Consider the following 12,045-nt stretch of genomic DNA (forward strand, 5'->3'; position numbering starts at 1 on the left):
GGGGGGGGGGGGGTATTGGACACTGGAATGTGAAGGAATTTATTAGAATGTTCAATTCCAGTGTTATTCGTTTACACGTTTTACAGATTCTTCTAAATTCAGGTGTTATTGGATTAGTACTTTTAATCATTCTTTTAAATTCTAGTGTTATTCGATGTTATAGAATTTTTAAAGCAACATAATTTAACAAGAATGTGAAAGAATTGTTAGTGTAAAATGTGAATAATGAATTCTGACCTTTTAAGCGGAGATTTGGTTAGATATAGAGACAACCTCACATGTGTTCTTCCATTTTGGATACACGAAGAACAATCACCACTCACTAACGACTGATTACTCCAGATTCACGAAGAACAATCATCGGCAGCGAGTGACTACGACGACTGCGGCAATCGCAGTGGGACTGTACTTGGCGGTAGAGATGAAGAAGAATTATCCCTTGTGATTTACGAATCTATTGTTATATATCTCTCCTTGATGATTTGATTCTATTTGATTTTAATTGCAGCATTGAGATTAATGTCTTATTATGGTCTTCCTTTCGAAAAAATTGTGGGGAACGAACGATTGAGTTTCTGATAATCTCTCTCCCGTTCATTTCAAGATTTGTCTTTTCATGTTTCTGTATTTGAGCTAGGAGTCAGTATTCAGATGTAAGATTCATTACAGTAATATTCAGTTGTATCATCAAATTCGTTCTCTGTTTGGAATTCAATTCTCTGTTTTGTTCCATCAGATTCTGGTTGAAGATCATCATCTTCTTCATTATGTTTGGTAGCTAATTTCCTACGCTAGAGGGGAATTAGAAGACTTATCTATTTTTAATTCTATTCGATTCTGATAAAATATAGTAGTTAGAATCAGACATAAAGATTTGTAAATCCTTTACAATATATAAAATATATATTATTTTGTCATTAATTCCTGTCTATTAAATTTTTTCACAGTCTGGTGTCCAATACCCCCTCTAAGTAAATTATTCTTCCTTCCTTGTACCTTATTCTTGTTACTACTAAACCCTCTAACATAAATGGGTTTGGTACTTTGGATAGTGACTAAGCCCTAGTATGATTCAATACATTTATGATGAATGGTGGAACGGTGACAAAATCATCTTCAATGGCATTACAAAACACAATTGTGGTTGGGAATTTGTCTACGAAGCACACTAGTACAATGTTTTCTAGCATTTTCTCGGTTTGAGACTATTGTCGATTGTCAGATAACTGTTGACAAAACTTGTGTTGTATTTCTCATTTCAGAGAAAAAGAAGCAGTTATTCTAGAGCGGACAACGAGATTTTTTCACTTGGTAGAATTTTAACAAAACTAGATAAACTCCCAGCTAACCCAAGACTCAGTTATGAAGTGGACAAAGCAATTGCCCTTTCTAGAGAGTTTGCAAAAAATGAATACTAATATACTATACATTAGCCATTTCATCCAACCATTTAAAATTTATATGTTTTTTATTTAAGTTGGCTTTTATTTTTAAAACTTTTTTGATATGAGAACATATAACTTTTTTATTGGAAAATCACAAAAAATAAGTCTACTCAAACTCAAACTTACCCTACACAAATTTGCACAAAACATATATGTTTAACAAATAATGTTTGCAAAACATATACTAAAGACTAGCCTACAAAAGTTTGTACAAAAAATGTTTGAACAGTCTATAAAGGTTTTAATTGAGCTTTGTATTTAAACCTTCGGGGATACATAAAATATATTTTTTAGACTTACTCTTTTACAAAATTTTCACTTTTATTTAAACCCAACCAGATATAACAGTTAAGAAAAAAATACTTTAGAAATATAAATACAAACATAAAAGATTCACAGCAACATTAATTGCTTTAACTATACAATAATTTTATTGTCATAATTGAGATTTACCAAATATTTATCAAGCTCAACTGATGATTATCGAAATGCTAGTTTGTCTTAAAAAATATGTTCTTCGAATAAAACACTTCTCCAAACTTATATAGACGGTTTTATTTGCTTTTTACCTTCATCTCTTGAATTTTAGTGAAGGACTTTCTTCTGCCGCAATCATTAGTACAACTACAATGAGTTTACTGAAAAACTATTACCAACTAACTATTTGTAATATATTATTAAAAATTTGGGAAAATAACTAGACTTCACAAATTTGGGAAAACAACTAGACTTCACAAATTACATAAACATAGAATCATTTTTTAAACGACACTAATGTACGAAAAAATAGCTATGTTTTTAGAAAAATAATTTAGCTTCGGTTTTATATTGGGTTATTTTAGATTTTTTTTTTTTTTTGAAACTAAATTATTTTAGACTTAGTAAGACTATATATAAATAATCCTTAACCAAAGTCATTTTGCTGGGTTAGAGTATGTTTATGGTGATCGGTTGTGTCTTATATTTTACATATATTCAATTTGATTTAGAAGATAGTGAATAGGTATGGTTAAATTTGATTATTTCGTTAGAGGAATGGTTAAATTTTAGTGGTGAGTAATATGCTTGTTTGTCTTTGAACTAAATATTCATCATTAAAATTTCCTTAAAGCTCAATTCTATGACAGATTCCATAAATATGATGGTTCTCTGTACTCTGAAATTCTTTTTCTTTGGAATATATTATGTAGTGAAAGTATCGAGTTCGACCAAAAATAATAGCTAAACAAGATGAGACATTGAGAATTCTTAAAAACATGTTTTCGATTTTCTTCTCTTTTAGTTTGGTTAGACTTCGGTTTGATTAGTTTGCTAAAAAGCCTAATATACATGCTTAGTTTCGTGCGGTTAAACGCCACTTCTAGCTTCAACTAGTGGACATTGTTCCCAACTGTTGTGAACAAAATTGACAAAGATATACCCAAAAAAAAAATGAAATAAAGAGAGAATAATTGGGACCCGTTTATCACGTGGGACACACATGGAGATGGTCCATAGGACTTTGCATGGCCGCAATGCAAAAACCCATTCAACTATTCAAGTATTTGTGATGGTAGATAATTTTATAGATAGTGAGTACCATACACATTACACATCAATACATAATTTTGCTTTGAAACTTTAAGTGTTTAATAAAGATCATTATTAAAATTTATAACTAACCCTGTAGCCATTTTAATTCACAAATATTATATATGATGAAAAGTGTTTAAATTTTTTGATAGTTTATGCTGTATGCTAATCTGCAACTAGCTATAGACATAATTTATATAAAGATAATATTAAAGGTGGATAACAAAAGAAAAGAGATAAACATTAAAGTGAAAAAACAAATTCAAGGTTACATCAACATTATCCAATGATGTCATGTATACACTAATACACACAGACCCATCAAAAAAATATGAAAAATGCAAAATCGAATATTCTTTTGTAAATATGCTCTTGTTTTCCCTATAATACATACATATATATATATATATATATATATTTATATAATAAGTAGATATATATATATATATATACACACACATATTTTTATGTATGACAAAAATTTGGAAATGATAATGATTATCTTGTGTACACCACCTACGTGTGTTGTGTATCAGTATCGCCCGATCTCTATGTCCGATTATTTTAGTGGTCCTACTTTTTTTGTAAGGAAATTAACTATAAACATATACCAATATCTTTAGGTTTTATTGTTTTGATACCGATATATAAAAAGAGTACGTATATATACTAAATTTATAGATCGCAAGATATCGGGTGGTCATGCCTACTGAATTATAAACATATACCATGATCAACATGTTAGTTAGAGTTAACACCAAACTAACGAGTTTAGATGTTAACAACAAGATTTTAAAATAGGATGCATGATCATGTCCCTTTGATTATAGACAGTTTGGTTCTTTTGTTATTGACGAACAGTTCGTCTCTCCGTGTCCATAATATTCAACATACCACTTCAGAATGCTATTAGTTTTTAATTCTTTTGCTAAAACTTCTTATTTTAGAAACAAGTGTTATACAAGACAAAGATTAAAGGTTCCTTCAACTACAACTTCGACATGTTATATGTACGGTATTCTTAGTTTAGTAGTAATAATATTGTACTTGTTTTCTGGATTATATATGACTAATTAAAACCGTCGTCAAAAACTAAATTTAATGATAAAACCCTATGTTATATAGTGTTTGACGACCAAATTTTTTTCATAACTCTTGTAGTATACTTAACACTTTCGTTTTCTATTTTTATCCAAAAACTGACAAATTTTTTTAAAACCGTATCCATATTTTGTTAATTTCATTATCAATGATTATATGTTAAATAATGTCTCTCTTGCTTTATCTCTACACTTTTGAAATTATATGTGTTATATATATATATATATATATATTAATGAATTTATTGGGGGACGGCGTATTAGGTTATCCACACACTATGTGTATCAGTGTATGGATGTAATAACTGATTAGGATGTACAAATTTTAAATTGTTTTAACAAAATTGGATTTAGAAGATAATACATCAAGTAATAGCTAGCGTTATAAAGTTTTTGAGACTCCCTCATTTTTTTTTCATAAACACTAGTCATTCAATCGATCTCCTATAAATGTGATAGGTGTCCATGACAAATACAACATAAAATATTATTTACGATTGATTGAAAAACTGTGTTTAATTTACTCTTCTCTATATTCACCGACATAAAATCTATACAAATATATTACTATATTTTTTTAAAAAAAAACCTTTAAAGATGGAAATAAGTATTTATTTTAGATTATTTGGCTTTTTTCCTGTTTTGATAATTTTTTTTTTTTTTTACTTTGGTTTGCCGATTTCCTCATAATTTAAGTTCCCTTCCTCACATACATCCTTCTCATGTATTTGACATCACCCATATCTTGAACATGCAGAGATAAACATTAAAAATATAATAATATTTTTTTTCTTTTTCTTCATGCAACGTATCCGAATAAATAAATTCGGTATTTCAAGATCACAAGCTCGCGTGACAACGCTTCGAAGCAAACAAAACCTTATAATTGTTTAGAATTTCTGTAATCTATATATTTTTGTTATTAAAAATGTCTAGAATATAATTACTAATAATAACAAAAACAATAATTAAAAATCACAAGTACGAGTTGGAGTTTAGTGTAAATATATGAGTATGTGGAGTGTTGAATATTTGAAAAAGAAAGTGATTTATTGATCACTTTTAATTTATAATTTTGGATTTTATAAGAATTTACAGAAATACACAACTGGATACTATAATGCATTATTATACTATAACACAAAAAATTTAAATTTATTTAATTTCTTTTTTTTTCTCAAAAATTTATTTATTTTCCATCAATCGTTTTTCAACGACTTCTTAAACAATAATAAAAAATTATGCAAAAACAAATTTCATATACGCATTCATACTCTAATAAAATATACAATTCAAGATGATATGTTGTTCCACGGTTTCATAAATTATTCATTGTCTGGTTTCATTTTAGTCTGTTAATTTGGAGGAAAAATATATAGACCTAAAAGAATAAAAATAAAACTCATTGTATTTAACATAATTTAGGGTATTGATTTTATTAATGTACAAGAAAATCTAAATAGTATTTATTTTTTGTGTAAATTAATTGGAGACGAATTGACAAAAGGACAAGTAGACACGTATGGTATGGAATAGAGATAAAATGGACGAGTTGCTATTTCTGCGGCAGACACGCAAAGTGCCATTGCTTCTCCCATCGAAGAGGATAAGCCCATCTCATCATAAATGTTGGACGTATGTATCTATTATACTCGAGTACCCATATAACATGAACCAAACTCATTACAATTTACAAATAATATTTAATATTGATTGATGTATTTCCTTTGGATTTAATTTAACTATATATAGGCCGTGATACCGTTTTTTCTTCTTTTTTTTATTAACAGTTTTATTTATGTTGTATATGTAATTTGACAGAAAAATTGTTAGTCCACCGTTGGCATTAGTTACATATTATCCCAATGACGCATACGATGAGCGAACCGTTTTAACTGACCGTTTGGCTACATGGAAGACCATCGGACTACATGTCTTAAGCTCTGTTTTTTTTCCTGTCGCGACTCCACCTGGCAACTGTTTTCTAGCCAACTATATATTGTAAATATGAACATTTAAAAGAATAATAATGTAAATTCCATAATTTATAATTAAAATTTATTTTTATGTCGATAATTATTCTGTACATAGCAGATTTGAATCAATAGATTCAAAACCAGCAACGATCGCTACTGCAAATTTAAAGCATGGATAGTGTTACCAATTAATATGGCGACTACAAAATTTTAAAATTTAAATCGCAGCGACTGAAAAAAAAAAGAGATGAAGAATAATTGAAAGAGAAGTAAAATTTTTTTTGTTTGCTGATCGCTGTCGCCGCGACTCATTTCTGAACATGACATAATAGAAACCGAAAATACTGAATAACTTAGTAGTGACCCTTCTCTAAACATAATAGAAGATGTAAGTGATACATCCTCTAAAAATTCTGAAAATATCTCAGATAGAATATGCAATTGTAAAACAATAAACGTAATTACAAAAAACATTGACAAACAGTTTTTAATAGATATTATCGACAAAATAGATGATCAATAAATAAAAAAAGAATATTAATTAAAATTAAAAGATTTAGTACAAAGAGAAAATCAATTCTTTAACTCCACAACCATTTACGATTTTGAATTATTTCAACACTTTTTTTTTTTGCTAAGCATGTAAATATCATTATAAATGAAAGAGTTAGGTTTTACAAAAAAGAACCTAGTTTAGAGTAGTCAAGACAAAAAAAAAAAAAACAAGGCTACAATAAAGAGAACAAAGAAATGGGTGTATTAGTGGATCCAAAAGAAGCATAAGATTATTCCAACGCTTACGAAATCTTCTAGCAGTAATGATATTGCGAATTTCACGATCGCCCGACTTGAAGACTAGGAGTGGAGATAGCCTCTGGGAGTTGTGTAGAACATTGTTATGCTGGCGCCAGATGTTGTAAACAAATGCATGAGCTGCTATTTTCTGGAGGAGAGTTGGTGTTGCTTGGGAAGAAATTCTTGTCCAAGCGAGTAGTTCTGCCCAAGAGCAGAACAGACATTGGTGCGGGCAAAGACGATCGAAGACCATGGTCCAAAGCTGAGAAGAATAGTCACATGTCAAGAAGAGATGATCACGGGACTCTAAAGCAAAACAGTAGAGGCGGCACACTGTATTTTGGATCTGTCCCCAAGACAAAAGCCTTTCTTGAGTGGGAAGCCTATGCACCACACGAATGAGTCATTCGGGAGATCATTGGTAGGGGCAGGGAAGGTTTTAATAAGTTGGTGAATGTCAGAAGCTTGTTGATGCCTTGTCAAGGGGAGTTTCCAACCAGATTCACCATAAGCGTCTGAAACCTTTGCGTTTAAAGGGATGTGCAGGGTTCGGGAGCCAAAGTCTCCAATCTTTGTGATCAATGGCCCTAGGTTTGTCCAGTTTTCCTGCCAAAAGAAAGATTTTAGACCATCACCTACTTCGCTTCTGAGGATTTGGTGAGCTAACGGTCGTAAGTACAGGAGCATGTGCCAAGTCCAAGGATCACTTGGGTACAGAGTGATTTCCAAAAGGAATGGTTTCTTATATGATGGTGACGATGCCAATTTGCCCATAAAGAAACATTCTGATCAAATAGGATCCAGATAAGCCTCAAACATAGGTTTTATTCCAATCAGTCAGACTCCTAAAGCCAAGACCCCCTTCAGCTTTAGGCAGACACAGCATGGCCCATGAAACTCTACCTCCTCGATGTTGCCTGACCATTGGAATCTTGAACAGAGGCTCTCAATCTTCTTTGAGCAACCCTTTAGTAGTAGAAAGTTGGACATCCAAAAGTTGATGGTCCCATAGATGACAGTAGAGATTAACTGAACACGGCCCGTGAAACTTAGGGTTTTAACTGAGCAAGACCTGAATCGCTTAGAGATTTTCTCTAAAAGGGGCTTGTATTCAGCAATACGGAGCTTGCTTGACATTAGTGGAAGTCCCAAGTACCGGATAGGCAAGGTTCCAATAGGGAAACCATAAGCTGCAATTGTGGTAGCCTCAATCAAATACAACCCAGCATGAAAGAGTTGACTCTTGTCCTTGTTCACCCTCAAGCCGGACCAAGATGCAAAGTCATCAAGGGTTTCACAGATTCCGTGCTAGGAGGAGCTACCACCGTCGAAGAAGATCATTACATCATCAGCGAACATCAAATGGGAGATAGATTAGTCTGCCGCCTTAGGATGATAATGAATATACCCAGCGTCAAACCTAGACTGCATCAGCTTTGAGAACACCTCCATGGCCAGAACAAAAAGATAAGGAGAGAGGGGATCTCCTTGTCTTAGTCCTTATGTACTCTGAGAGAATCCGCCATTAATGTCATTGACGCAAACAGTAAAGGTTGGTGTGGAGATTCATTGATGTACCCAATTGATGAAACGGTCAGGGATGGCTAGAAGCTCTCATGGCAGCAAGAATGAATTCCCATCTGACCTAATCTAAAGCCTTCTGCAGATCAACTTTGAGCATAGCCCGCGGGGAGACATTTCTCTAATTGTAGCCGTGGACCATTTCAGTGGCTAATAAAATGTTCTCACTGGGACGACCAGGTAGGAAGTCTCACTAGGATGTAGAAATGACGGAAGACAGAAGATTCTGAAGCCTGGAGTTAAGGAGCTTAGCGATGACCTTGTAGAGCGTGTTCAAGTAGGATGTAGGTCTGAAGTATGTTGTTCGGGAAGTTGTGGTTGATTTTGGGATGAGGACCAGAGTGGTTGGGTTACACTGTTTGAGTAATCTTCCGCATATGAAGAATTCCTTGACAGCTACAGTTACCTCTGGTCCTACGATGCTCTAGGACTCTCTAAAGAATTCAGCGGGGAAGCCGTCTGGTCCACACGCTTTGTTCCTAGGGAGAGATTGAAAAGCCAACTTAATTTCATTGTCAGTGACCATCCTGTTGAGATCATCAATCTGGGAAGGTGAGCATCGGTAGGTTAACAGGAGGTTCATATCCGCTTGCTCCATCGTGAAAGTGTTAGTATCTCCACCAAGTAGGTTTGGGAAGTAATCAACACAGTGATCAACAATGCCTTACTGAGTTTGAATTTGCACTCCATCATCATCGATCATGGTGGTGATGGTGTTGACTGATTTCCTTACATCCGCCATTTTTTGAAAGTATCGAGAGCTATAATCTCCCTCAGCGAACCAAGTGACCCTGGATTTTTGGAGGAAGAAGCTCTCTTCTGCTACAGATAAGATATTGAATTTTTGTTGGGCTTCTAACTCCTGAGCTGCGTTGACCAAAGAAGGATCTGCGAGAATGAGGCGTTGTTCATTCAGGAGGAGGTCATGTGCTTCCTTTGTTCTTTTTTCCAGATTAGAGTAATTCTGTTTATTGAATTCTTTTATTGGTTTCTTCAGAGCTTTTAGCTTCTTAGAAACCCGAAACATGGCAGAACTAGGGAAACTCAAGGAGTACCAATTGTGACTAACCAGGTCCAGGAAATCATGATTCTGAAAGAGGAAGTTGAAGAATTTGAAGGGCCTCTTCACTCTTGGTACAGAAGCATCCAGAACTACTTCACAGGAGGCATGATCCAAGAAGTCCGGTTCACCAAAAACACCATAAGAAGAAGGATACAAGTCACTCCAGCATTCATTTACCAAGATATGATCAATCTTCTTTGCCACAAGCCTAGTCTTGCTCTTATTCCACCACGTGAATTCATTTCCCTTTTAGACTAGGTCCGCCAATTCCGCTTCTAGGAGGCAGTGTCTGAAATCTCTTATTCTTCTATCAACATTTGGAGAGACGTTCGCTGAGTGTTCATGGGGGTGAATCACTTGATTGAAGTCACCCAACACAATACACGGCTTGTTAGATAGAATAGGAGAGGCAGCTAGCTCCATAATTTCTTTCCAAAGGTCTTGTCGTTTATCATCCTCATTTGCAGCGTAAACCACAGAAACAACAATCCAAGTCAAAGAATCCAGGAGTAGAACCTCACACGTGATCATTTGTAGAGACTTCGTAACCAGTACAACCTGAACACTTGGATCCCACAACACCCAAATCTTACCCAATTCTGAGAATGCATAATTCTCAACAAAAGACCAGCCAGGCATAAGCACATTTATAAACTTCTTATCCTTGGGTTTGACATGCGTCTCAATGATGCCACCAAAAATAGGCTTATTAGCCTTAAAACATTCTTTAAATTCGCTCTGATGGCTAGTAATATTAAAGCCACAGACATTACGACAAAAAAGTTTTATACTCATACTTAGTGATATGGTTTGAGGCTCTTGCCTCGCTGAATCTTACGTAGTCTCTTTGACAACACTATTTTAAATCTCGCCTCCTCAGAGTCAGAGGACAAAACGTCAGACGAGTCTTCTTCGACCAAGTCATCAGAATCTAGGGAAGAGGCAGGGACCAAGAGAGTTGCGGACCCAGGGGGTTGTTCGAGCGATTGAGAGATGCTGGATTCACCTCTACAAATGTCTTTTCCAGCCTCCTTGGGTTGACTCGCAGGTTTTGCCAGTACCATGCTGCCAGCTTCTACCACTTCACGCGGACTTAGAGATTCTGTAGCCCCTGGAGAGACCTTGATTTGCCATTCCTGTCTTGCAACTCCCTTCCCACCCACAACATCCTTATCTGGCAGGATTTGGGAATCATTCTAGACCTTCTTCTTTGACTTCTACGTTTCTTGGGACCATTAGTAGTGGATTTAGGGCAGGTCTCGGGGATATGGGTGGTTGAAGAGCAGAGAGAGCAGGTGATAGGAGCTTCTCTGCAATGTCAGAGACTGTGCCCAATCTTCTTATAGTGCGTGCACACTGGTGGCATCCAAGGGTTAGATACCAAATATTTCAAATATAATAAATATTTCAACACTTTTTTAAGATTGCAGCTATTTGCTGTTAGGGAAAATTAGAGACATTATAATATTTGTTACCAAGAAAAAACATTTAAAAACATGTTATAAGATTAAACTTAAAATACTCAATTACCAAATAAACTAAAAACATCAAGCAAATGAATCAATCAGCCACCGTTTTAGTTCAGCTTCATCATGATTATGGTTTTAATGTTTTCTTCTCTTCTTCTCTTCTTTCTTCTTCATCTTCTTCCTAGCTTCCTTCTAGTCTTCTTCAGCCAAGTTCTTAGCTTTCTCCTTCACTTCCCCAAATAATAGAAAAATATATTTCCCCAGCACTATTTAAACAAGTAACTACTGTTGAATTACAAGAAGAAGTTAAAAAATTTAAAACATAAATAAAAGAATTATAACAAATAGTTCTCTAACATCAACTTCACCAACTGCAAGTATGCTAGATTAGCCCTTATAGAACCAAAATTCCACCGGTCTCTACCCACAACAACAGACGAACCCTCCACAAGCAACTCTGAAAACCATAAGCAAACAAAACAAAAGAAGAAGAAGAATAATATATGGAGATAATAAAGAAAATAAACTATCAAAAATGGTATACAAAAATCACATTACATATAGGGTATGATTTTAAACTAGAAACAATAGCACTTCTAGATACAAGATCTGACTATAATTGTATTAGAGAAGGAATAGTTCCTACAAAATTCTATGAAAAAACGTATGAAAAGCTTAGCGGAGCAAATGGAAGTAGTTTGAAGGTCAACTACAAATTACCCAAAGCAAAAATCTCTAACAAAAATTATTGTTTTAAAACTCAATTTATCCTTGTAAAAAACTTAAGTCAAGAAGTTATACTAGGAACTCCATTTTTTACACAAATTTATCCATTTAAAGTTACAAATCTAGGAATCATCATAAAAATTGTAGAAGAAAAAATAACATTTGAATTTCTATCCCCAATGAAAACAAAATAAATCTTAGCTTTACAAAATTCAACAATAGAGAAATCTATATTTAATAGATGGGAAGCAAAAACAGATAAGATATTTACAACAGGAAATAAAATACCAGCAAATAGAACAACAATTAAGTGATCCA

Source organism: Camelina sativa, chromosome 6 (genome assembly GCF_000633955.1).
Source record: "Camelina sativa cultivar DH55 chromosome 6, Cs, whole genome shotgun sequence".
Classification (NCBI taxonomy): domain Eukaryota; kingdom Viridiplantae; phylum Streptophyta; class Magnoliopsida; order Brassicales; family Brassicaceae; genus Camelina; species Camelina sativa.